At 45.7% G+C, this 27875-nt stretch overlaps 1 non-coding gene and 1 pseudogene across 1 annotated transcript; both read right to left on the bottom strand.

Annotated features, from left to right (window-relative positions):
* Positions 1-618: 618 nt before the first annotated feature.
* On the bottom strand, positions 619-690 carry trnat-cgu (transfer RNA threonine (anticodon CGU)). Its single transcript has one exon. It is a non-coding gene; the product is annotated as a tRNA-Thr (tRNA).
* Positions 691-11559: 10869 nt separating this feature from the next.
* LOC137366215 (U2 spliceosomal RNA) lies at positions 11560-11703 on the bottom strand (annotated as a pseudogene).
* Between the last annotated feature and the right edge of the window lie 16172 nt (positions 11704-27875).

The raw sequence follows: 27875 nt of genomic DNA, 5'->3' as shown, positions 1-27875 counted from the left end.
GTACATGGACTTTCAAAAGGTCTGGCAGCATCTGAAAGTTCACTGACCTGAATCATTAACTCTGTTTCTCTCTCCACAGATGCTGCCAGATCTGCTGAGTATTTCCAGCACTTTTTATTTATATTTCAGATTTATAGCATCTGCAGTATTTTGCTTTTATTGACTTTCAAAAGGAGTTTGATACAATGCAACACAACAGACTTGTGAGCAAAGCTATAACTCCTGGAATAAAAAGGACAGTCGTAACATGGATATGGAATTGGCTGAGTGACAGGAAACAAAGAGTAGTGAGCAATGGATGTTCTTCGGGCCAGAGGAAGGTTTGTAGTGGAGTTCCCCAGGAGTCAGTGTTGGGACGCTTGCCTTTCCTGATGTATATTAATACCTTGGTGTTCAGGGCAGAATTTCAAAGTTTATGGATGATACAAAAATTGGAAGCATTGTGAACTGGCAGAGAAGGTTCGAGGGACCATGTGGCTACTCCTCATGTTCTTCCCAGTGTCCAGGATGAAGTGCGACATGACACGGATTTCCAGATGGTCAAAACAATCAGGGGAAAGCAAACGCAATGGGCATCCTTCAGGAAAACATCACATTTAAAGTGAGAAACTAATCATAAGGCATGAGCAGGGATTGAACCAGTGATCTTCAGTTTACGAGACTGACGTCTTACCACTTGGCCACCATGCCTTTTGTTAATGAATATTTGAGGCTCCAGAGGAGGATTTGTGATTCTTTTTCAATTTGGTTGAAACAACATCGAGAAACATGCACAGAAATGAAGAGGTATTGTGGAATGGGTAACAGATCAGCCTCATTTACATCATCAGCATCATGAAATCTTCATTCAGACGTTCCATTCCCATCCTCAGCTTTTCTCACATCTGTACAATCATATAAGAGTGGACATTGGGTTGTAACTGGGCAGATTATATAAATAGACTATGTGCATCATCACAGGAAGTGACTTAATATAATCTGGACGGCACCTCATGGAGAGTTGTGGATGAAACATTCAATGCAAGGTGTGCAGAGTAAACTCAGGTTATTTTAACCGTCAGACTCTTATAAATTGTTGACAGATATCAGAATATTATGTGGGGGCCACAGTAAACCAAAGTGAAGATGGAGAAATCTTTGCCTGTACCTTTGAAAAGGTCACTGGACTGAACCAAGCCGAGGAGTGGCCCAGATGGTTCCAGAGGTTTGCAAGGTATCTACTGCATCGGGTCTCGTGCAGAAGCCAGACATGGAGCAGGTCAGTACACTGTTGTCTGCAATGGAAGGAGTGTGTATGCAACATCCTCATGAAGAACAGAAGGCTAAGTGTGAAGAAGTTATTAAGGCACTCAAGACCTATTGAAAAATATGTCATCGTGGAGCCAAAGTTAAAACGCTGCGTTTGCTGACAACGCAACCACCAGGTGACGCTGTACTAGCACATGCGCAAATGCAGCCTCTTCCACTGAAATGTCACTGTCTGTGACATTCAGGCAGCTGCCAGGATTAAATATGGAGCTACTCAATTTCTCACAGAAAACAACTTCGACCCAAAAATCCCCTCAAAGGTTGCCATCGCCGCCTCCGTCCCACCCCCAACAGTCCCCCGCTCCTTCTTGTGCATTCACCAGTTATATAGTACCAAGTCATCTTAATTCACCTAAAGTGAATTACTTTCGGAGCAGTGACTGTCATTTCAAAAGCAAATATGGCACATATCTACACAATGGACATGTTTTGGTTGATACTCGGAGAACGTTGCACTGTTTGAAGTCTCATCAGAAGGACAGCACCTCCGACAGTGCTGCACACCCTCTGTAATTCAGTGAGGTTTCATAGAGTCACAGAGTTATACAGTACAGAAACAGGCCCTTCGGCCATCAGGTCCGTGCCAGCCATCAAGTACCTATCTATTCTAATTCCATTTTCCAGCACGTGGCCGTAGCCTTGTATTTTGTGGCGTTTTGAGTGCTCATCGAGATACTTCTTAAATGTTGTGAGGGTTCCTGCCTCTCCCACTCCTTCAGGCAATGTGTTCCAGATTCCAACCACCCTCGAGATGAAACATTTTTTCCTCAAATCCCCTCGAAACAGCGCCATCCCATTCTCCGGTCGATCATTCCCCGCTTCCCCCCATCCCACTCTCTGACTGCTCACTCCCCGCTTCGCCCACCACCACCCCCATCCTGCTCTCTGGCCGCTCACACTCCAGGCCATGGGCTCTGCCGCTTCCCTCCTCTCGGCCACTCGCTCCAACATTGCCCCATCACCCCTCAAGGCTCGCCTTGCTTTATCGGGTGGTGCGGTGAAGAATGATCGAATGTTGGAGCGAGAGGCCGAGAGGAGGGAAGCAGCATGGCTTAGAGCTAGTGTCTGGAGGGACGTGGGGGGGAAGCGGGGCGTGAGTGGACGGAGAGAGGGCAGTGCGGGGGTGGGGGGGTAGCAATAGGCCGGAGGGCGGGGGAGCGGGGTAGCGAGGAGCGGGCAGTGAGCGGCCTGGAGTGAGTGGCTGAGAGGGCGTAGAGAGTTTTCCCGCGCATGCGCCACTTCGTCCTGGAAGACGTAGGCTGAGCATGCGCAGCATCTCAGAGCGCAGGAGACTGTTTGTGCATGTGCGCAGCTTGGAGCGCTCTGATGACGTCGGCTGGCTGCTGCATTGTCAGGGATCACTTTGAATTTAATAAGCGTACAAAACAGAAAGGGGAGAGTATTCATTCATTTATCAATGACTTGTACAATCTCACGGAGGATTGTGAATAGCGCAACTTAAGGGAAGAGCTGAATGGAGACAGGATTGTGTTCGGGGCATTAGACAACACCCTTTCAGATCATCTGCAGTCCAGGGCTGATCTCACATTAACGAAAGAGTTTCAATTGAGCAGACAAACAGAGGTTAGAAAGTTTAACCAATCCGTTGTTCGAGGGGACAGGGAGAGTCTGATCTCGAGAGTTGCAGACTCAATTGAATTTGTTCAGAAAACAAAAGGAAATATTAGGGGTAAAAGACAAGAAAGACGGGAAGAGCATCTCGTGGTAGCTGCAACCAATTGCAGTAGGTGTGGCCGAGAGAGACACAAGTGGGAAAACTGCCTCGCCAAAGAAGCTGAGTGTTTTTCCTGCAGAAAGATGGGACACTTTCAGTCAGTGTGTGGCAGTAAAATACCAGCGCTGAATATAATTGAAGGGAAATCCCCAGAGAGCAAAAACATTAATGAAGTACATGATATCTAAAGTGTGGAAATACATTTTTTAGGTGAAATCCAGGAAATAAAGTGAGAGTTGCTGGACGGCAGAAATTCTGAAATATTTTAAGGATTTGGTAGATAGATTCTTGATAAACAAGGGGATGAAAGGTTATCGGGGGCCGGTGGGAATGTGGAGTTGAGGTTACAATCAGATCAGCCATGATACTATTGAATGGTGGAGCAGGCTCGAGGGGCCCAGTGGTCTACTCCTGCTCCTAATTGGTATGTTTGCATGTAAGAAAACATGTTCTCGATACAATGAGAACGATCATTTGTTTGGAAATGGATTTGAACCCCCTTTTATCAAAAGGTTATAGAGCTTTAATTTTTCTACAATTAACAGGCAAATCCTTGTGGAGTTGAGATTGACAGAAACAATGGGCTGGATTCTATAGAGCCCTCGACGTCGAGATCTGTGGTGGGGGTGGGGTGGGAGCCGCCTGAAGATGGCCCCGGATGAGGCCCGCCACGGACATCAACGTCGGCAGGGCCTGGCTCGATATTGCCGACGACGGCGAGGCCTTGTGGGGGACACCCCACCGCTCGTCAACGGGACCACAAACCTGCTTTAATTATTATCCCATCACTTCCTGATATCCAGCTGCGATCTTCAGCCCAGTGGCCGGCACTGCCGTGCCTTCGGAGCCCCATCCGGGGAAATTAGGTGCAACACTGGTGGGGAGGGGGGAGAAGTTAAATTTCTCAGTGTGGGGGTGGGGGGACGGAGTCAAATTAATGTCATGGGTGTAGGGGATGGTGGGAAGGGTTATAGTTTACAGTTTGTGCAGTTTTGGGCGGAAGCTCAGATGCTAAAGGTAGGTTTTGGGAGGGAATGGGCAAATAATTAATTTAACTGTTATTGGGGGGATGGGAGAGACGCAAAAGCAATGTATTTATTTCATTTCATTTAATCTTCCTTTAAATATTTTCCAGTGGGACTAACAGCCTTTAAAAATGGCTGACACTCCAGTCCAGTACGAAGGCAGTGCTGCACTATCAGAAATGCTGTTTTCAGGTGAGACAGAAAACTGAGGATCCGTCTGCCCTCTCAGTTGGATGTTAAAGGTACCATGGCACTATTTCAGAGAATATAAGGGGAATTATTTCTGGGATGCTGGTCATTGTTTAACCCTGAATCAACATCACTTAAAAACAGATTATCTGGTTTTTATCACATTGTTGTTTCTGGGAGCTTGCTGTGCACACATTGGCCACCATGTTTCCTACATGACTCCAGTGACTACACTTGGAAAGTCCTTCATTGGCTGTAAAAGGCTTTGCAACGTCCTGTGGTCGTGAAATGCAAGTCTTGCTTTTTCCATTGTTATCAGTGTCATTGTGATCAAAAGATCGGATTCGTGAACACAAAATTTAAATCAATTTCGATTAAAATAATGTAAAAGCATCTATATTCTTGCACTGTAGTTAATAATCTCCATCTTCCTATCCTTACAGAGTGTAATGTCGTCGACCCTGAAATTGATTCCAGAATCTCATAGAATCTTAGACTCATAGAAAGTTTAAGGCACAGAAAGAGGCCACTTGGCCCATCGTGCCTGCTCCACAAACAATTTCAGCCGAGTTCTGATGAAAGGTCACAGATCTAAAACGTTAACTCTGTTTCTCTCTCCACAGATGCTGCCAGACCTGCTGAGTATTTCCAGCATTTTCTGTTTTTACTTCAGATTTCCAGCATCTGCAGTATTTTGCTTCTGTGTTAATTTGAAAGTTAAAACTGACCCACCTGTCTACAATTCACACTGGGGTCTCCCATGAAATGATTCTGTATAATATTGATATAATGAATATATATTCCGACACAGAGCTTCCCGTGGGAATTGGGGTTCTGAAAACCAGCAGACTTGCAGGAATTTCCACTGGGAGCACAAATGCACAAAATCTACCTTTTATATATCGATTCATTTTAATTGTCCTTCTGGAAAATTATTTTGAAACAATTTAAACATCAACCCACAGCTCCATGACTGGGTCAATTATGAGGTAATCCTCTGACAGGTCATGTGACAGCTGGAGCCACAAGAGATCAGAACCAGATTTGTGACTGGATTAAAACCCGGAAGCCTGTCAAAATGTCTTTTCAAATAAAGCTGTTGTTGTTTGAAAACACAGCAGGAAAACTTTCTGCCTGACCATGAGGGGAGCTGGGGAGAAATTTGCAAAACTCAATCCTTCAACAAAATAGTTCAAAAATCATTAATATCGAAATCATGTGAGGATTTATATGCAGTAGAGAAACAAGCAGAATAAAGAAAGTACAGAGGAGAGCTGAAAAAGGAAATGAGATCAGCAAGAGAATTAGAATGAGAATTAGAATATTACAGCGCAGTACAGGCCCTTCGGCCCTCGATGTTGCGCCGATCATCTGACCTACACTATTCCATTTACATCCATATGTCTATCCAATGACCACTTAAATGCCCTTAAAGTTGGCGAGTCAAATGTATGTATGAGAAAAGATTAGCGAGTCACATAACTGGGAACTCTGAATTCTTTTCCCAACATATGGACAGTCAATGAAAGGGTGGGTCATTTAGGAGATCCTGTGGAGGCAGAGGGTGTGGCTGAGATACTAATTAAGTATCACAAAATAAGCGGATGCTGCAAATGTCACAGTAAAGGAGGAGGAAGTGAAGAAATTGGACAGGATGAAAATCGATAAAGAGGAGACAATTACAAGGTTGGCAGCACTCACAGTAGAAAAGTCACCCAGTTTGAATGGGCTGCATCCTGGGTTGCTGAGGGAAGTAAGGGTGGAAATATCAGAGACTCGAACCACAATCTTTCAATCCATTGTAATGACTAACAAGGTGAAGAAAGCTATTTTATAATTAACACATGACCAAAGGAGCCATTTTGTGTTCAGTACTAATGTGCCGTGCAGAGGACACTATTTGTGCTTAAACATTAACACAACGCGGGAAGAAACGGTTACCGATTATAAGCTCTCACTCAATTGGTGCAGAATATGAGCACCAGGGGTTACTTCTGACAGTGGAAGATAACATGGCATCTCATTGGATAGCTACCACCCACTCCAAGCTGGGCATCCACCAATCAGTTAGGTGCTGTCCTGCCACGACCTGCTTGCTTCAATGGGTGCTTGGAGCTTAGTTAGTCATCTCTCAACAGGCGGATCGATAATCAATGCACCAAGAAAAACAAACTCAACAAAGAAGACACCAGTCCTTCGCATCACAAGCTGGAATGTAAGGACCATGTGCCATTCGCCTTACTGACACCCTTCTGCAGGTTGATGACACACACAAGACAGCTGTGATAGACAAATAACTCACAAGGCTCAATGTGGACATTGCTGTGCTGCAAGAAACTAGACTCGTTCAAAGTGGATCCCTCAAAGAGAAACACTACACCTTCTTCTGGCAGGGGAAAGCCCAAGAGGCAACTCGTGAGCATGGAGTGTGTTTCACAGGAAAATACACGCCACTTGAGATGAGTGAACCACCCACAGTAGGCTCAGAGAGACTTCTTACTCTTCACTTGTCAATAAGCGTGGGCCCAGTTAATCTCATGTGCATCTATGTCCTGACACTCACCTCCACCCCAGATGTCAATGATCAATTCTATGTGACTCTTGACACTGCCATCAGTAGAATTCCCAGCACTGAGGGACTGTACCTTCTTGGAGACTTCAACGCAAGCTTGGGTACTGACTACAGCTTGGCTAACGAGCATAGAGCACCAGGGGATTGGCAAGATGAATGAAAATGGACAGAGGTTGCTGGAGCTATGCTGTCACCATGGACTCTGTGTGATGAACAGCTACTTCCAGGTCAAGCTGTGCCACAGGGTGTCCTGGAGCCATCCAAGATCTCGCCACTGGCACCAGCTAGACCTTATCATCACCAGACATACCACCCTCAGCAGTGTCCTCATCACTCGCAGCTATTACAGCGCTGACTGTGACACTGACCACTCCCTGGTGTGTAACAAGGTCAGGCTTCAGCCAAGGAAGCTTCATCCATCCATGAAGAAAGCTCGTCTTCTGATCAACACTTGCCGAACCACTGATCCAGAAAGGACCCAGGAGTTCCTCAACATCCTCAATCAGGCTCTTTCAGACAACAATGCTCAAGGCCTCAGTGCAATGTCAAAGTGGAATCATCTGTTATCAAGCAGATGGAAAGGTGAGTAGAGCATTACCTTAAACTCTACATAACAGAGAATATTGTCATTGAAGTGGCTCTCAGCGCCATTCCAGACTTCCCTGTCATGGAGGAGCTGGACAATGACCCCACCATAGGAGAGCTCAATAAGGCCATTGACCGTCTTGCCAGTGGTAAAGCCCCGGGAAATGATGTTATTCCACCTGGAATCATCAAAAGTGGAAAAGCGGCTCTGCTGCAGCATCACCATGAACTTCTGTGTCTCTGTTGGAAGGAAAGATCTGCACCTCAAAACATGCGTGATGCAAACATTGTCACCTTGTACAACAATAAGGGGGAATCGCAGTGACTGCAGCAATTACCGAGGCATCTCCTTGCTAAGTATTGTGGGGAAGGTCTTTGCTCACATTGCTCTGACCAGATTGCAGACCCTGGCATCACACATCTATCCTGAGTCTCAGTGCAGCTTCAGATCTGGTAGATCGACAGTCGACATGATTTGCTCACTTCGGCAGTTACAGGAGAAGTACTGTGAACAGTACAGACCACTCTACATTGTCTTTACATATGAACATACGAATTAGGAGGAGGAGTGGGCCGCTCGTCCCTTCGAGCCTGCTTCACCATTCAATAAGCTCATGGCTGAACTGATTACTTCACATTTCCATCTCCCTCCGATAACCTTTCACCCCCTTGCAGATAAAGAATCTATCCATCTCTCCCTTAAAAATATTCAAAGACTCTGCTTCCACCGCCTTTTGAGGAAGAAAATTCCAAAGACTCACGACCCTCTGAGGGGGAAAATTGCTCCTCATCTCTGTCTTAAATGGGTGACCCCTTATTTTTAAACAGTGACCCCCTAGCTCTAGATTCTCCCACAAGGGGAAACATCCTTTCCACATCCACCCTGTCAAAACCCCTCAGGATCTTGTATGTTTCAATCATGTCGCCTCTTTCTCTTCTAAACTCTAGTGGATACAAACCTAGCCTGTCCAATCTTTCCTCGTAAGACAGCCCGCCCATTCCATGTATTAGTCTAGTAAACCTTCTCTGTACTACCTCAATGTATTTACATCCTTCCATAAATAAGGAGACCAGTACTGTACTCAGTACTGCAGAAGTGGTCTCACCAATGTCCTGTATAGCTGAAGCATAACCTCCCTACTATTGTATTCAATTCCCCTGGCGATAAATGATAACATTCTACTGGCTTTCCTAATTACGTGCTGTACCTGCAGACTAATCTTTTGCGATTCGTGCACTAGGACACCCAGATCCCTCTGCATCTCAGATCTCTGCAATCTCTCACCATTTAGATAATATGCTTTTTTATTCTTCCTGCCATAGTGGACAATTTCCCACTTTCCCACATTATACTCCATTTGCCAGGTCTTTGCCCATTCACTTAACCTATCTATATCCCTTTGTAGCCCCCTTATGTCCTCTTCACAACCTACTTTCCTCCCTATCTTTGTCATCAGAAAATTTAGCAACCATACTTTTGGTCCCTTCATCAAAGTCATTTCGAGAATTGTAGAATGTTGAGGCCCCAGCACAGATCCTTGTGACACACCACTCGTTACTTCTTGCCAACCAGAAAATGACCCATTTATGTTGACTCTCTGTTTCTGTCAGCTAGCCAATCTTCTATCCATGCCAATATGTTACCCCCGACACCATGAGCTTTTATTTTCTGCAATAACCTTTGATATGGCACCTTATTCTTCTGGAAATCGAAGTACAATACATCCACCGGTACCCCTTTATCCACAGCACATATAACTCCCTCAAAGAACTCCAATAAATTGGTTAAACATGGTTTCCCTTTCACAAAACCATGTGCCTCTGCCTGGTTACCTTAATTTTTTCTAAATGCCCTGCTATAACATCTTCATTAATCGCTCCTAACATTTTCCCGAAGACAGATGTAAAGCTAACTGGCCTGTCGTTTCCTCCTTTCTGTCTCCCTCCCTTTTTGAATAAATGAATTACATTCGCTACTTTCCAATCTAACAGAACCTTCCCGAAGCGAGGGAATTTTGGAAAATTAAAGCCAGCGCATCAACTATCTCACTAGCCACTTCAGGACCTGGCGACTTGTCAGCCCGAAGCTCCAACAATTTGTTTAGTACCACTTCCCTGGTGATTGTAATTTTCTTGAGTTCCTCCCTCCCTTCCATTTCCTGACTTACAGCGAATACTGGGATGTTATTTGTATCCTCAATAGTGAAGACCAATCCAAAGTATCTGTTCAATTCATCTGCCATCTCTTAATTATGCATTATTAATTCCCCAGACACACTGTCCATAGGACCAACACTCACTTTGTTAACTCTTTTCTTTTTAAAATATCTATCGAAACTCTTACTAGCTGTCTTTCTATTGCGCGCTCGCTTTCTCTCGTACTCTAATTTTACTTTCCTTATCAATCTTTTAGTCATTCTTTGCTGTATTTTATGTTCTGTCCAGTCTTCTGACCTGCCTCCCATCTTTGCACAATTATAGGCTTTTTCTTTAAGTTTGATAGTATCTTTAACTGTTTTTGTTCACCACGGATGGTGAGTCCCACCTTTGGAATTTTTTTTTTCTCGTTGAAATGTATCTATTCTGTGTATTCTGAAATTTTCCTTAAATGTCTGCCACTGAATCTCTATTGACTTATCCCTTAACCTAATTTGCCAGTTCACTTTAGCTAGCTCTGCTTTCATGTCCCTTTCATTACCCTTATTTAAGTTTAAAATACCAGTCTGGGACCCACTCTCCTCTCCCTCAAACTGAATGTAAAATTCAATCATATTATGATCGCTACTACTTTGGGGCACCTTCACTATGAGGTCATTAATTAATCCTATCTCGTTGCACAATGCCAGGTCTAGTAGAGCCTGCTCTCTGGTTGGCTCCAGAACATATTTTTCCAAGAAATTATCCCAAAAACATTCTCTGTACTCCTCATCCAGGCTACCTCTGCCCATCAGAATTTTCCAGTCTATATGGAGATCAAAATCCCCCATAATTATTGCTGTACCTTTCTGACAGGCTACCATTATTTCTTTTTTTATACCCCATCCTACAGTGTGATTAATGATAGGTGGCCTGTACACCATTCCCACAAGTGACTTCTTGCCTGTATTATTTCTCATCTCAACCCAAACTGCTTCTACATCCTGATCTCCAGAACTCAGGTCATCCCTCTCTATTGCGCTAATACCATCATTAATTAACAGAGCTACCCCGCCACCTTTTCCAAGCTTCCTGTCCTTCCTAAATCCCATGTAACCTCCAATATTCACATCCCAATCTATGTCGCCCTGCAGCCATGTCTCTGTAATGACTATCAGATCGTACTTATTGATTCTATTTGTGCTCTCAGTTCATCTATTTTGTTTCGAATGCTCCATGCATTCAGATACGGAACATTTAGTTTTGTCCTTTTATTCTTTTTGTAACCTCTAGCCTTATCTGTTGATTTACTCTTTGATTTGTATGCTCTGTCCCTTCCTGTCACAGTCTGTTTATCATTTCCCATATTTATACCTTTCTCTCTTGCCTTGTCTCTCCTCCTTGATTCACCAGATCTACCCAATTTTGATCCCTTGCCCCCACTATTCAGTTTCAAACTTTCTCTACTTCCCTAGTTATGTGGCTCGCTGGAACACCGGTCCCAGCACGGTTCAGGTGCAGACCGTCCCAATGGTACAGCCATCTCTTTCCCCAGTACTGGTGCCAATGCCCCACGAACCAGAACCCACTACTACCACACCAGTCTTTGAGCCACGCATTAATTTTTCTAATCTTATTTGTCCGATGCCAATTTGCACATGGCTCAGGTAATAATCCAGAGATGATGACCTTTGAGGTTCTCCTACTTAATTTGCTGCCTCGTTCCTCATACTGACTATGCAGAACCTCTATCCTTGTCCTGCCTATGTCGTTGGGACCGACATGGACCACGACAACTGGCTCCTCCCCCTCCCATTGTATGTTTCTCTCCAGCCCTGAGCAGACGTCCTGAATCCTGGCACCGGCAGGCAACACAGCCGTCTGGACTCTTGCTCTTTGCTGCAGAGAACAGAGTCAATCCACCTTACTATGCTGTCTCCTACTACCACTACATTCCTTTTATCTCACTCTTTGAGCCGCAAACTTTTTTGTTAATTTTTATTTTACCAGGTGGATGCATGGAGTGGACGGGGCAAGCCCCTGTTCCATTTCCCTGTCCCAAAAATCAATTTAATATTTGATCCCCAGATAGGGGACGCATCAGATATTAAACTGATAAGAACAGATATCTTTTATTTTTATTTCCAAAATATACTTTATTCATAAAAATCTGCAAAATTTACATTGCCAGACAGTTTCAAACAGCACCAAAAAATACAAACATTGCAAGGGAGATCAGTTTCCTTCAATACGATCATGAGTTTCTTCACAACCCTTCCATTTCACTCTTGTAATGCCAATTACAGTTTCATATTTACAGCAAATGAAAATATCAACGATACAGTTCGAGGGGTTTCCCATGGATCCAGCCCCTCTGTTCAGCTTGGTGGGGGGACCTTACACTGTCGTCTTTCCCCATTGAGCCTTTGCTGCGGCTGCCCCAAGCTTTAGTGCGTGCCTCAGCACGGAGTCCTGGACCTTGGAATGTGCCAGTCTGCAACATTCAGTGGTGGACAAGTCTTTGCACTGGACGACCAGCACGTTTCGGGCAGACCAAAGGGCGTCTTTCGCCGAATTGATAGTCCTCCAGCAGCAGTTGATGTTTGTCTCGGTGTGCGTCCCTGGGAACTGCCCGTAGAGCACAGACTCCTGTGTGACAGAGCTGCTTGGGATGAACCTTGACAAAAACCACTGCATCTCTTTCCACACCTGCTTTGCAAAGACACATTCAAGGAGGAGGTGGGCGACCGTTTCTTCCCCACCACAGCCAACGTGGGGGCACTGTGCGGAGGGGGCGAGACTTCGGGTGTGCATGAAGGATCTGACGGGAAGGGCCCTTCTCACCACAAGCCAAGCTACATCTTGGTGCTTGTTTGAAAGTTCTGCTGATGAGGCATTCCGCCAAATGACTTTGAGGGTCTGCTCGGGGAACCATCTGACAGGATCCACCATCTCCTTTTCCCGTAGGGCCTTGAGGACATTCCGTGCAGACCACTGCCTGACGGACCAGTGGTCAAAGGTGTTTTCCTGCAGAAACTGCTCCACGAAGGATAGGTGGTACGGCATGGCCCAACTGCATGAAGCGTTCCGCGGCAATGTGGCCAAGCCCATCCTTCGCAACACCGGGGACAGATAGAACCTCAGCACGTAGTGACACTTGGAGTTTGCGTACTGGAGGTCTACACACAGCTTGATGCAGCCGCACACGAAGGTGGTCTTCAGGATGAGGGCCACGTTGGGTACATTTTTCCCGCCCTTGTCCAGAGATTTGAACATCGTGTCCCTCCGGACCCTGTCCATTTTAGATCCCCAGATGAAGCGGAAAATGGCTCGGATGACTGCCACGGCGCAGGAGTGGGGTATGGGCCTGACCTGCGCCACGTACAGCAACAACGTGAGCGCCTCGCACCTGATGACCAGGGTCTTACCCACAATGGAGAGAGATCGCTGCCCCCACATGCCCAACTTTTGTCGTACCTTGGCTACTCGCTCCTCCCATGTTTTGGTGCACGCCCCGGCCCTTCCGAACCATATCCCCAGCACCTTCAGGTAATCTGACCTGACGATGAAGGGGACAAAGGATCGGTCAGCCCAGTTCCCAAAGAACATGGCCTCGCTCTTGCCGTGGTTAACTTTGGCTCCCGAGGTCAGTTCGAACTGGTCGCAGATGCTCATCAGTCTGCGCACCACAGCGGATTCGAGCAGAAGACGGCGACGTCATCCATGTACAGGGAGGTATTAACCTGAGTGCCTCCGCTGCCTGAGATTGTCACCCCTCCGATGCTCGCATCCTTCCTAATAGACTCAGCAAAGGGTTCAATACAGCAGACAAACAAGACCGGGGAGAGAGGACAGCCCTGTCTGACTCCAGATTTGATCGGGAAACTTTCCGATTGCACACCCGTTGATAGAAACTGCGCTACTGATGTTTGTGCAGAGTAGTTGGATCCAATTGCAGATTCACTCCCAAAACCCCATTTTGGAAAGCACGTCCATCATGTAGGTGTGCGATATCCTGTCAAAAGCCTTCTCCTGGTCCAGGCTGATGAGGCAGGTGTCCACCCTCCTGTCCCGTGCGCAGGCGATCGAATCACTGAGTAGCGCGAGACTATCAGAGATCTTCCTGCCGGGTACAGTACAGGTCTGATCGGGGTGAATCACCAACTCCAGAGCAGACTTGACTCGTCTGGCTATGACTTTGGACAGAATCTTGTGATCAACATTAAGCAGTGAGATGGGCTGCCAATTTCTGATTTCTGCCCTCTCCCCCTTCTGCTTGTAAATGAGGGTGATGATGCCTTTCCTCATGGATTCTGACATGCTGCCGGCCAGGAGCATAGTCTCGTATACTTCCAGCTGGTCCGGGCCGACCCAGTCCCACAGGGCCGAGTACAACTCGACCGGGAAGCCGTCGCTCCCGGGTGTTTTACTCGTCTCGAAGGACTCGACGGCCTTTGTCAGCTCGTCCAGAGTTAGCGGCTTGTCCAATCTCTCCCTCCTGCTGTCATCTAAGACCTCCGTGATAGATGACAGGAAGGACTGGGATCTTCTGCTGTCTGTTTGCTTCGCGTCATACAGCCCAGCAGAAAAGGATTTGCTGATCCTTAGTATGTCGGACTGCGAAGACGTTACCAAGCCATCTTCTTCCTTCAGGCTGCTGATAACAGAGCTCTTTCTGTGTACCTTTTGGAAGAAGTAACGCGAGCACGTCTCATCCTGCTCGATGGAGCGGACTCTGGACCGGAAGATGATCTTGGAAGCCTCCTTGGCAAAGAGCGAGGGCAGCTGGCTCTTCACCTCTTGGAAGTCCTCTTTGACCTCGAGCCCCATTGACTGCAAAAGGAGTAGATTTTGCATAATTTTCTGGAGTCGGGACATTTCCCTCTGTCTCTCTCTCGCCCTCTGAACACCTTTGTGGATGAAGAACCTCTTGATGTTCTCCTTGATCGCTTCCCACCAGTGAACTGGAGACTCAAAGAGGGGTTGCACGGTCCTCCAACCTTTGTAATCCCTTTCGAGTTCCTCAACGTTCTCTGGGGTCAGCAGTGCAGCATTGAGCTTCCACGTCCCTCTGCCAACCCGCTGGTCGTCCTGTCAGTGACAGTCGGCCAGTAAGAGGACGGCTTGACGTCGGTGGATCCCACTGTGACAGCACGGGACACAAACAGGAAGTCAATCCTGGAACGGGCAGACCCGTCCGATCTTGACCATGTGTCTCTGCGCTGCGCTCCGTCTGCAGGCTTACTGAAGACGTCGTGCAGTTTGGCATCTTTAAGTGTTTCTATTAGGAATCTGGACGTAGCGTCCAGTTTGCTGTCGTCACTGTCGGATCGTCCAGCCGCATCGATGATGCAGTTGAAGTCAGCGCCTAGGATGACCGGCCTGGACGTCGCCAGCAGCAGTGGGAGCTGCTGGAAAACGGTCAGCCGCTCGCTGCGTTGTACCGGTGCGTACACGTTGATCAACCGGAGCGGAGCGTTGTTGTACATCACGTCTGCTACGATGAGGCGACCGCCCACCACCTCCTTAACTTCGGAGATTGTGAAGTTACCTCCCCGCAGCAGAATACCCAGGCCGGCGGAACGGCAGTCATTACCCCCCGACCAGATCGATGGCCCGTGGGACCACCATCGCGACCACTGCCTGTAGGTGCTGAGGTGTGGTATTCCACACTCCAGCAGAAACAGTCGGTCAGCTTTGACCTTGGCAAGGTAATCCAAGGTTGAAACACATCGCGTAGTGGATTTAATGCTCCGCACATTAATGGATGCAATTCTTACACCCATTTTTTTCTAAAAATTAGTTGTTGCTTCCCATACCATTTGTCCTCGCTCGTCCCAGTCCTTCGGGATGTTCCTGCATACACATCGTGTGCGCAAGCAGTTTCACGTTAGTTGGGCTCAGAAACCCCTTCCTGATTTTTTCATGCAGGCTCTTTGAGCCTTAAACACTTTTTTTATTTCCAAAATATACTTTATTCATAAAAATCTGTAAAAATTACATTGCCAAATAGTTTCCAAACAGCACCAAAAAATACAAACATCGCAAGGGAGATCAGTTTCCTTCAATACTGTCATGAGTTTCTTCCCAACCCTTCCGTTTCACCATTGTCATGTCAATTACAGTTTTACATTTGCAGCAATTGAGAATAACACTTACTGCAGATGTGCTTGCCCTGGATCACACTGGCATCCAGGAGCTCCCACATGCTGCAACTGTGACACATCACCTGTCCTGTCATCCTGAACGTGTTTCAATTAACTACTTAATTATTTTATTCAGTTGTTTATTTTATTAAGCTTACGACTAGTTTGTTTACTATTTTAAACATTCGGACGAAAATGGACCTTAATCACTTGCCAGATTCTCATCAAACATGCAGCTTCTTCCAAACCAATCAACTACCTGCTTGCCTGTGATGTCATAGCTTACCAGATCCTCACCAAACAGCTCCTTCCACTGCACCGAAGCAAGAACCAAATCCTGTCAGCTCACCCCAGCGGCTCTCTGTTTCCCTGCTCTCACTTTCCATTGTGATGTCACTCCTGCTGTGCTCCTCTCTCTCTTGCTCTGTCTCTGAGTCGGTGCTTTTGACACACTTGTTTACTCTCTGTTCCGTCATGCTCTTCTGTCTCTGGTCCAAAATCCTGACTCAGGTGGGATTTGAGCCCACAACCTTTGAATGCTTCATTTTATCATTATTTAGAATTCCAACACGCTATCCATTGCGCCACAGAGCCACACAGACGTCCATGAACATCACCAAGGCCTTTGATCTTGTCAGCAGAGACGGACTCTTCAAACTGCGATGGAAACTCGGCTACCCTCCTTAACTCTTGGGCATCATCTCTTCTTTCCACGAGAACATGCACAGTTCCATCCGTTCCAATGGAGCAACATCAGACACTTTCAAGATCAGCAGTGGGGTAAAGCAGGGCTGCACGCTGGCGTCACCTCTCTTAGGAACAGAGGAACATCGGAGAAGGCCATTCAGCCCGTCGAACCTGTTCTGCCATTCAATTCGATCATGGCTGGTCATCTGCCTCAACGCCCCTTTCCCGTGCTATCCCCATATCCCTTGATGTCATGAGTATCAAGATTTCTGACAATTTCTGTCTTGAACATGCTCAATGATTGAACTGCCACGGCTCTCTGGGGTAGAGAATTCCAATGATTCACCACCGTCTGAGTGTAGAAATTCAACTCTATCTCAGTTTTAAATGGCCTACTCCTTATTCTGAGACTTGGTCCCCTGACATTAGACTCACCAACCAGGGCAAACATCCTATCTACGTCCACACTGTCACGCCCTGTAAGAATTTTATCAGTTTCAATGAGATCACCTCTCATTCTTCGAAACTTTAAGGAATATAGGCCCAGTTTCCTCATAAGACAATCCCACCATCCCATGGATTAGTCTGCTGACCCTCTGTTTCACTCTCTCTATGGCAAGCATATCCTTCCTGTTGGAGAAATTTTCTTAGCTTTGCTAATTATTACTTACTTTGCAGAAGCAGAAAAGCAGGAGACAGCTTGTAGCTAATCTAACCACAACCAACGGTCATAAATTGTAGACAGAGCAGCTAACCACAATCAGACGTTACGGTCAGATACGGTGTCTGGAGTGGGCATTGAATTAAGGAACTAGCTTGTTATTGTTGAAACTGATGTTTCGCTGACCTCGGACCCTGCATGGTGCACCGTTACGTAGGCAGTCTAGTGGGTGCTTATCTTATTGTGAAATTGTTAGCTCCAACTTTTTTATACTATATAAGTCCACGGCGATCTGTAGCTCTTTGGGAGTAGTGCTGGACCGCATTTAGGTAAGGTGTTATTTCCCTTGAAATCATGCAATAAAGTGTTTGTTCTCAACGTCTGAGTCCGGAGAATTTGTTCAACAATTGGGCACAATCTGGATTTTCTCCAACACTTGATTAGATGAGGAGACCAAACTATACACAATACTCCAGCGCGGTTTCACCAAGGCTCTATACAATTGCAACAAGACATCTTTACTCCCGTACTCAAGACCCCTCGACCATCGTGTGAAGGCCAACATACTATTTGCCTTCCTAATTGATTGCTGCACCTGCACAAGAGCTTTTAGTGTCTCAGGAACAAGGACACCCAGGTCCCTTTGGACACCAACACTTCCCAAACTCTCACCATTTAAGAAATACTCTGCCTTTCTGTTTATTCCACCAAAGTGGATAACTTCACACTTATTCACATTTTTTTCCATCTGCCATGTTCTTTCCCATTCACTTAGCCTCTCCAGGTTCCCTGGAAGCCTCTCTGCATCCTTCTCACAGCTCACACTTCACCGAGCTTTGTGTCATCTGTAAACTTGGAAATATTACATTTAATCCCTACATCCAAATAATTTATTTCGGTTGTTAACAGCTGTGGCTCCAACACTGATCCTTGCAATACCCCAATAGTAACAGCCTGCCATCCTGAGGAGGACCCGTTATTCCTGCTCTCTGTTTTCGGTCTGTTAAACAATTCTCAATCCATCCCAGTATATTATCCCCAATCCTATGTGCTCTAAATTTGTTTACTCACCTCCTGTGTGGGACATTACCAAAGCATCCACTGGTTCTCCTTTATCTGTTCGACAGGTAACATCCTCAAAAAACTCAACAGGTTTTTTCAAACCTGTTTACTTTTAATAAATCCATGTTGACTCTGCCAAATCATATCATTATTTTCTAACTATCTAGCTATCACATCCTTTAAAATTGGTGCATTCTTCTCCATGCTGCTATTGAACACTTTCAGTGACTCAGATGGGGGTGTTCATCTGTAAATCAGAGCTGACGACAAGCAGTTCATCTTGGCAAAACTCCACTTGGACGTCGAGTCTTGGACGTAGAGACTCCACTTTCCATCAACATTGACAACATCACTTTGGAGGTTGTCAACAGCTTCACATACCTTGGATCAACAATCACCAGCAATCTGTCGCTTGATACTGAAATCAGCACCAGGATTGCCAATGCTGCAGCTGTCATGTCAAAGTTGAGAAGACGGGTTTGAACCGACAGCAAACTGACCGAAAATACAAAGCTCCGCGTGTACCAGGCTTGTGTTCTCAGCACCCTCCTTTATAGTAGAGAAGCATCAACAACTTATACAAGCCAAGAAAAGCAGCTGAACAGCTTCCACCTCCACTGCCTCAGATGGATATTGGGCATCTCCTGGCAGGACAGAGTGCTGAATGAGGAAGTACACCAGCGTGCAGGGATCCGCAGCATGTTTGCCCTCTTGAGTCAGAGGCGGCTCTGTTGACTGGGCCAAATGAATGACAGTCACATTGCCAAATACATGCTCTGTGGTGAGCTTGCTGTCAGCACGAGACCAACAGGTCAGGGAAAAAATCAAGTCATTTGGAGAGGTTTGAGTTAATTAAGGAGAGTGGGCATGGATTTATCAATGGAAGTTCATGCTTGATGAATCTAACTGCATTTTCTGATAAACTATCTGAGAACGTTGATGAAGGGAATGCAGTGGATGTTGTTTATATGGATTTTACGAAAGCATTTTATAAAGTACCACATAAAAGGGTGGTTCATGGATTAGGAGGGTCAGTGTCCATTTGGATGGTAAATTGGTTTAAGGACAGAAAACAGCGAGTCATATTAAATGTTTCTTGGTCAGACCGGAGGATAGTCGACAGTGGTGTTCCCCAAGGGTCAGTGCTAGAACCACTGCTTTTTTTAATGCAGATTAATGACTTGGATCTTGGAAAATGAACTGCCTGAAACAGGATAGTTATCAGCTAGTAGGATGGGCAGACAGGTGGCAGATGGAATTTAATAGTGACAAGTGTGAGGTGATGCATTTTAGCAGAAGGAATAGGAAGAGGCAATATATACTTAATAGCACAGTTCTGAAGAGTGTGCTGGAATAGAGGGACCTGGAGTACATGTCCATCATTCTTTGAAGTTGGCAAGACATTTTGCGAGAGTGATTAGCAAAGCATGTGGGATCTTGGGCTTTGTAAATAGAGACATTGAGTCCAAAAGCAGGGTTGTTATGCTGAACTCTGGTTTGGCCCCAACTGGAGTGTTGCGTCCAGTTCTGCTCACCAATCTTTAGAAAGGATGTGCGGATTCTTCAGAGGATGCAGAGGAGATTTACCAGAATAGTTCCAGGGATGGAGGGTTTTAGTTTCAAGGTTAGGTTAGAAAAACAGGGTTTTTTTCTGCCTGTATCAAAGGAGATTGAGGGGAGAATTGATAGAGGTGTCGAAGGCTATGCCAGTTTTAGATAGGTTGGCAAGGAAAAATTGTTCCCATTAACTATTGGTGCAAGGACTAGGGGATTTAGATTGAAGGTTTTGGACAAGAGATGCAGGGGGAATGTGCGGAAGAACTTTTTTACACAGTGGTTGGTAATGGTCTGTTACTCGCTGCCCCCGAGGGCGGAGGAAGTGGAGACAATCGTTGGTTACAAAAGGAATTTCGATGGGCATTTGAAGGAAATAAATTTATAGGGCTAGGGGGATCGAGCCGACGAGTGGGACTGACTGGATCGCTCCATGGAGAGCTGGCCTGTACTCGATGGGGCAAATGGCCTCCTTCTATCCCACAAATGACCCAATGACTCGATGAGTCTATGTCACTCTCAGAATCAAGACAACAGAGTGACAGATTTAACACAACATTATAACATATGTTTGGTTTGACAAATTCAATAATAACTCGTCTCCACTCCTAGTATTTCTAAATCCCACACATTCACTATAATGTGAACAATTATTTCCTGTTGTGTCTCTCTCAAATTTGTAAACTTCACGATATTGGAGTGAGGTGACATCTACTGGCGGGAAGCAAGAACTGCAACCAAGCAGCAGAAACTCCACAGTCTGTCAGGGTTCAAGAAACATTGCAATATGAGGAAAGAGTGAAGGGGTTTGATCGGGTTGATGGAAACATGATTCCACTTGTGGTATCGTATGAAGCAAGGGCCGGAAATATAAAATTGTCGTTAATAAAAGAAATGAGGAATTCATGAAAAATGCATTTGCTTAGAGAATGGGAACAGAGATATACAGCACTTATATAGGCCCTTTGGCCCACTGAGTCTGCACTGACCATCAAACACCCATTTATACTAATCCTATGTTAACCTAGAATTCCCTACCACATCCCCACATTTCTCCGATCACCTACCCTTGGGCCAATTTACAACAGTCAATTTATCTATCAATCCGCAAGTCTTTCATTGTGGGAGGAAACCAGAGGACCTGGTGGAAGCCCACATAAACAACTTGCAAACTCCACACAGGCGGTATACAGAACTGAATCGGGGTCATTGAAGTTGTGAAGTCGACAGTGCTCACCACTGCACCACCCTTAGAATGTGGATCGAGTAAAAAGTGAGATTGGATGGACAGAAGCAGTCTGAAAAGATGGCTCAAACAAAAGGTGAAAACCCTGAAATGTTAACTCTGTTTCTCTCTCCACAGATGCTGTCAGAGTTGCTGAGTATTTCCAGCACTTTCTGTTTTTATTTCAGCTTTGTAGGATATTGTTTTGATCTGAAAAAAATGCATGATCGGCTGTGGGTGCCAGTGAAATTCCACAGGAGCGAATAAAAGCCTTGCCAACGGCGGCTTGTTGGTCTAGGGGAATGGTTCTCGCTTTGGGTGCATAAGTGATTAATATGTGAGAGGTCCTGGGTTCAAAGCCCAGATTAGCCCTTCTCTGTTGCCATTTTTAGTTTTGGTCATCGATTGCTTTCAGCCTTCCAGAAAGCGGAATCGATTTCCAAACTGAGCCTGCTTGAGGACCGGGGAACTGGATTCAAAGAGCTTGTTGACAAAATTGAAATGAACAAAATATACAGATTGTCAAGTGGGAATATAAGGTTGCAACAGTAACTAAAGGTCTGCTCGGGTCGGCAAATGAAACCCGACCCAAGCCTGACAGCACCACATCCGACCTGGTCCGAGTCCTTTCATTTTTTTCCCGTGCCCGAACTGACCACCAGAATGTTCAGTTAAACTTGCTTCCGTTTTTCACTTTTTAAGCTTGTGCAGGTAAGGCAACAAAAACTGTAACTGGACTTGAAAGGTTGTTCAAATGGACATTAAGATTAGAGCTACGTACCGGAAGTGATGAGCTGAAGATTGTTACCATAGAAGTTAGTGATTGTTAGGTCACTGGTTGAAGAGAAAGTCATGGAGTTGTGCCCAGTCAGGTTGTCCCACACTGCACTGATTAAAATATTGCCCGAAGGGGAGAAAATATCATTTTACATTCCCTAGACTCCTGCTTTTCAGGTTGAAATACTTTCTGCAAGTTTATCCAGAGAGCAGCTGAGATGCAGAGACCAGGAAGTTCTTGAGTGATTAATTATTATAAAATATACATTCTTATATTAAAGAGATTGTGCTCTACCTTCGATGGAAACGCTCACTGCAGACTAGTGCGGACTGTTTCCCGCCTTGACGTCCTGGCTGTCACTGGATCTTGAGTCCAGGCCTCTGGATTACTGGTCCAGTAATCTTTGAAATTTCTCCCTTGATCTAATATTTTAATCTGGTAAGTCAGATTTTACAAAAAAAAATTAAATGATTTAAGACCGCTTCATGTTCAGCAGTGCCAAATGAATCAAGAAATTCAAATATATTCAAAATTATATATCAACTATTAAATACTAATGCCCAGCTTTGAATACAAAAAATGCCTCTAATTGTGTTCTGGTCTGGAATGGAATTCTTCAGTGTTTCTGTTTAGCTTGGATTGACTCATCGATTTTCTTGTTTTTCACTTTGTCGATGCCTTTGAATAATTGTGGAATCTTCTTCAGGGTGTCTTCTTTCACCAGGTAGTTCTGACCTCTGATGATGTTGATCGTAATCAGCTTCAATTTGCTGTTAGTTTTGGAAGTGAGCAGATTTCCTTTGCTTTAGTTTACAACATGGAACTTAGTCTGACGTGTGGACCCATGGGAGGATTTGAAAGCTGCCCTTGCATTGGAGCATACAGTTGCATCCATCCAAACAGAGGTACAGTAGAAGTGGCATATTCACTTCAGTCTGTCGATCATGGGACTTTTAATCTCAGGGTTGTGAGTTTGAGCGCCATTTAGTTTTTCCATTTTTTAGGCTTCATTAGCAGAGAGTACAAGGAGTGTTTGAAATGAAATTCAACAACAGTATGAGAAACGCTCTCTTTCATTCGGGACTCTTAACTCTCTGCAGCATCTCGCTGTGAAAGATTGAACTTTATCTCATTTTTTTTTCAGCTGGGAGTCAGTGCGGCTCAGTGGGACTTCTGGCTGTCTCCCACCTCACAATCCATCAGTGCTGAGAAATCAATGGGAAATGTTACTCATGGCTGAGTCAGCAGAGGACACCGATTTCAGGCGAATGGGAAAATAACCAAAGGCAACATGAGGAAAAACCTTTTTTATGCAGCAAATGGTTAAGATCTGATATGTACTGCCTGAGAGTGTGACGGAGGAAGAATCAACCATAGCTTTCAAAAGGATATATGATAATTATCTGAAGGGAAAAAAAAATCAGGTTTTCATGGAATACATGAGGATGTGGCATGAGCTGAGTTGCTTGTGCAGAGAGGCAGCACAAGCACGATGAGCTGAACACCTCCTTTTGTGCTGTAAGTATTCTGTGATCTATGATTCTCTACAAAGTGAAACCAACACTCACGTATGAGAAACTGACAGGTGCAGTGTAAACCCCACACCAACAAACCAGCAAATGCCAGGGACAGAGTAAAACCAACAGTCCTGGACAAGAAACTGACAGATACTGTGTGAAACCCAAAAATCACTTATCAGGATTTGGCAGTTAATGTGTAAAAACCTCTCTTCAATATCCATCCTGCAAGGTACAAAGAAAATTAGGTACAAACCCAGGCTCATACTTCGAAGACTGAGAGATAAAGAGCAAAACACAGACTCACCTACAAGAGGCTGACAAGTACAGAGAATAAAACAGAGGGGGTGCAGATTAAAAACACATGCATATAACGGTTACTGATAGGGATAGAATCAAACCCTTTCTCACACATGACACGAAAATTAGTGGTGTCATAAATAGTGAGGAGGAAAGCCTTCGATTACAGGCCAATATAGATCGTCCGAGGCAGAGAATATAAGAGCAGGGAGATTATGACGGAGCTGTATAAAATGCTAGTTAGGCCACAGCTGGAGTACTGTGTACTGTTCTGGGCACCACAATATAGGAAGGATGTGATTGCACTGGAGAGGGTGCAGAAGAGATTCACCAGGATGTTGCCTGGGCTGGAGCATTTCAGCTATGAAGAGAGACTGAAAAGGCTAGCGTTGTTTTCCTGAGAGCAGAGAAGGCTGAGGGGAGATAAGATTGAGGTTTACAACATTATGAGGGGCATTTATGGGTTCGATGGGAAGAAACATTTTACCTTAGCGCAGGGGTCAATAACCAGGTGGCATAGGTTTAAGGTAATGGGCAGGAGGTTTATATGGGATTTGAGGAAACAAAAATTACCCAGAGGGTGGTTGGAATCTGGAACGCACTCCCTGAAGAGGTGGTAGAGGCCGGAACCCTCACAACATTTAAGAAGTATTTAGATGAGCACTTGAAATGCTATAGCATACAAGGCTACAGGCCAAATACTGGAAAATGGGATTAGAATAGTTAGGTGCTTGATGGCCATCACAGACACAATGGGCTGAAGGGCCTGTTTCTGTGCTGTATAACTCTATGGCTCCATATCAGAAACTGATAGATCTGGACAAAAGCTGGTGTTCACATACAAGTTGTTGAAAGATATGTGGTGAAACTCACTTTTTTTTAATTTCCAAAATATACTTTATTCATAAAAATCTGTAAAAATTACATTCCCAAACAGTTTAAAACAGCATCAAGTCAAAAAATACAAACAGTGCAAAGGTGATCAGTTACCTTCTGTACAATCATGAGTTGCCTCACAACCTTTCCATTTCATTGTCATGCCATATACATTTTTACATTTACAGCACACAAATTTTCTCCGATACAGTTCGAGGGATTTCCCATGGATCCAGCCCCTCAGTTCAGCTTGGTGGGGGGACCTTACACTGTGGTCTTTCCCATTGAGCCTTTGCTGCGGCTGCTCCAAGCTTTGGTGCGTCCCTCAGCATGTAGTCCTGGACCTTGGAATGTGCCAGTCTGCAACATTCGGTGGTGGACAACTCTTTTCGCTGGAAGACCAGCCAGTTTCGGGCAGACCAAAGGGCGTCTTTCACCGAATTGATAGTCCTCCAGCAGCAGTTGATGTTTTTCTCCGTGTGCATCCCTGGGAATAGCCCGTAGAGCACAGACTCCTGTGTTACAGAGCTGCTTGGGATGAACATCGACAAAAACCATTGCATCTCTTTCCACAAAGTTAACTCACATAGCAATAGCAGAAACAGTCACAAACCAAAAACTGAAACATACAGAGTAAAAACCCACATTCTCACACCAGAAATTCACGGCTACAAAGTGAAGCTGACTCTCTCCTCCCAGGCACTGACAGGTACAAAAGAAAACACGCACTAACATACCAGGAAATGAAATGTAGGAAATAAAACCTGATTATCATGTCAGAGATTGGCATTAATGACAGTTGTGGTGCCCAGAATGCTCTGAGCTCCAGAATTTGCCTTGTCTCTGATCAGGAGCAGGCGCGGTAGTGGCTGAGCTCCATCTGGAGCGGTCTATTCACAAAGTGCAGGGAGACCGCGCCCGGAGCGGGTGCACACAGCTGGAGCAGGGCGTCAAGGCCACAATAGGATGGAACAATCCCGTTTATGTCCCTGCGGGTGGCGGTGAAGCTTTTCCCTGTGAGGCTTCCCGAAACTGCCCGCCAGCAAGGTCAATTGGTCAGAGAGCGTCTGTAAATGGATAGGAATTGGGGATTGGGCAGGGAGCGTCTCTAAATGAATAAGATTTGGGGACTGGGCAAGGGGCGTCTGTAAATGGATAAGAATTGGGGATTTGGCAGGGAGCGTTTTTTTATCCGTTCGTGGGATGTGGGCGTCGCTGGCTCGATCTCAGCTGCAGTAATGTGTCCAGTTCTGGGCACCAGGTTTCACAAAGGACATCAAAGCTTTTGAGACAGTTCGGAGGAAATTTACGAGAATGATACCAGAGATGAGGGGTTTCAGTTCTCTGGACATTGTGGTGAAGCTGGGATTGTTGGCCAAAAATGTCAAGGGGAGGTGAGGAGAGATCTTTTTGCCCAGTAACTGATTCGGATTTGGAATGAATTGTCTGACAGGGTGCTGGAAACAGATTCAATTATAACTTTCATAAAGGAATTGGACAAATATTTCAAAGTGAATTTCTCCAGGACTATGGGGAAATAGACAGGGGGTTGGACTAATTGCATCATTTTTTTCACAGATTCAGCACAGGCACAAAAGACCGATTGGCCTCCTTGTGTGCTGTATGATTCTATGAAATAGTGACAGTCAGGGCAAGTCTGCAGAAGAAGGAGAAATGGAGACAGGTCAGGGAGAGCACATCACCAAAACTGGGAGATACTACATTGGACAGGGAGGGTCGGAGGGGGAGAGAGCACGTACATACAGTCAGAATCAGCACCTTCAGGGGAAGAGAGAGAGAGGAACCAGTGAGTGTAGAACTGAACCCAGCCAGAGTCAACCTGCTGAAACACCAGTGAGTTTACACTGGGGAGAGATCATTCACCTGCTCCGTGTGTGGGAAGGGATTCACTCAGTCATCCAACCTCACTGAACATCAACTTGTTCACACTGATCAGAGACCTTTTCAATGTCCTGACTGTGAGAAGAGCTTTAAAAGCAGTAATGATCTGCTGAAACACCAACACACTCACTCTGGGGAGAGGCCGTTCCCCTGCCATGTGTGTGGGAAGGGATTCACTCAGTCATCCAATCTGCTGCAACATCAGCAAGTTCACATGTAACTGCAGGGGTTGGATTCTGCTGTTGTTGCTGCTATTCATCACTTTCAGAGACAAAGTTGGGTCTTACTTTAAAACCAGTGTAGTCCTGAGCAAAAGAGTCTTCTTAATGTTGAGATAAATCGGAGAAGAAACCGGGAAGTGGCGGCGAGGATGGGGGAGGTGCTGCACCATCACTTTAACGGTGCACCCTCCCTCCCCCGGGTCCTTGCTGCACGCCCGCCAGGCCTGGCGGCTCTGATTGGGGTCCTCAGAGCCCCTGAGACTCGGTGCAGCTGAGACTGCGCTCGCCCCCGCTCAGCTCTGTTGTGATATTTAAAATGCAAAAGGCCTGTTGGACTGAGAGCTGATCTGGAATTTAGAAAGCAGCATTACTGGAGGCTCATTGCTGCTCAGCACAATCTCACCCCCCGCTCCTGGGAATAGTTGATTCTACACCCTGCATTTCAGTTCTTCACTTAACTAGAGGGGGAGATGTGTGAGCAGAAAAACAGAGCAAATTAAAAAACACAGCTGGACAGATGTGCAACAGGTCAATCCACTGTTACAATAACTCCATCACTGACTCCCTCCTGACAGTAACCAGCCCTTTCACAGAGACTGTGGGTGGCTCTGAAAAGAGCCTTTGGTTTATTAGATGTCATTTCGGACGCTTTACTTTTTCTGGGAGCTCTGAGCGCTGGTTTTCTTGGGCAGCAGCAAGGCCTGGATATGAGGCAGCACCCCGCCCAGAGCGATGGTCACGTCTCCCAGCAGCTTGATGAGCTTATCGTTGTTGCGGACGGCCAGCTGCAGGTGTCTGGGAATGATGCGGGTCTTCTTGTTGTCCCGGGCCGCATTACCGGCCAGCTCGAGGATTTCAGCGTTCAGATACTCGAGCACAGCAGCCAGATAGACCGGGGCTCCAGCACCCACACGCTCAGCATAGTTGTCCTTTCTCAGGAGCCTGTGATCATGGCCCACCAGGAACTGCAGTCCAGCCCGGGATGAGCGAGACTTGGCCTTGGACCGAGCTTTCCTGCCGGTCTTTCCTCTTCCAGACATTTCCACAATCGCACAAATACTTTCACAAAGAATGGATAATTTCTCAGCTTTTGTCTGAAGAATGAAGCAGTTAGTATGGCCGATTGATCGAAGGGGCTGTGTTCAGGTCGTAGTGTTTTCTGGAAGCGTGTGTTCAAATCCCACTTCTGCCAAGTTGTGTTTTGACTGAACTGGAGGGATTTGGGAGCAGCGGTGAAGGGAGAACATGGAAGAATATTGGCAAGTAAAATGAAGATGGACCCAAAGATGTTTCTTCAATACATTAGAGCAAGAGGCAACGAAAGAAAGAGGAGTGCACTGAAAAGACCAAAAAATCACAGTGATTTTTGACATCTTGCCAGGACTGAGTGGCACGT

The sequence above is a fragment of the Heterodontus francisci genome, unplaced genomic scaffold (genome assembly GCF_036365525.1).
Source record: "Heterodontus francisci isolate sHetFra1 unplaced genomic scaffold, sHetFra1.hap1 HAP1_SCAFFOLD_255, whole genome shotgun sequence".
Taxonomy (NCBI): Eukaryota; Metazoa; Chordata; class Chondrichthyes; order Heterodontiformes; family Heterodontidae; genus Heterodontus; species Heterodontus francisci.
Note: the sequence above shows the minus strand (reverse complement) of the source record. Positions and strands in the feature narration are given on the sequence as shown.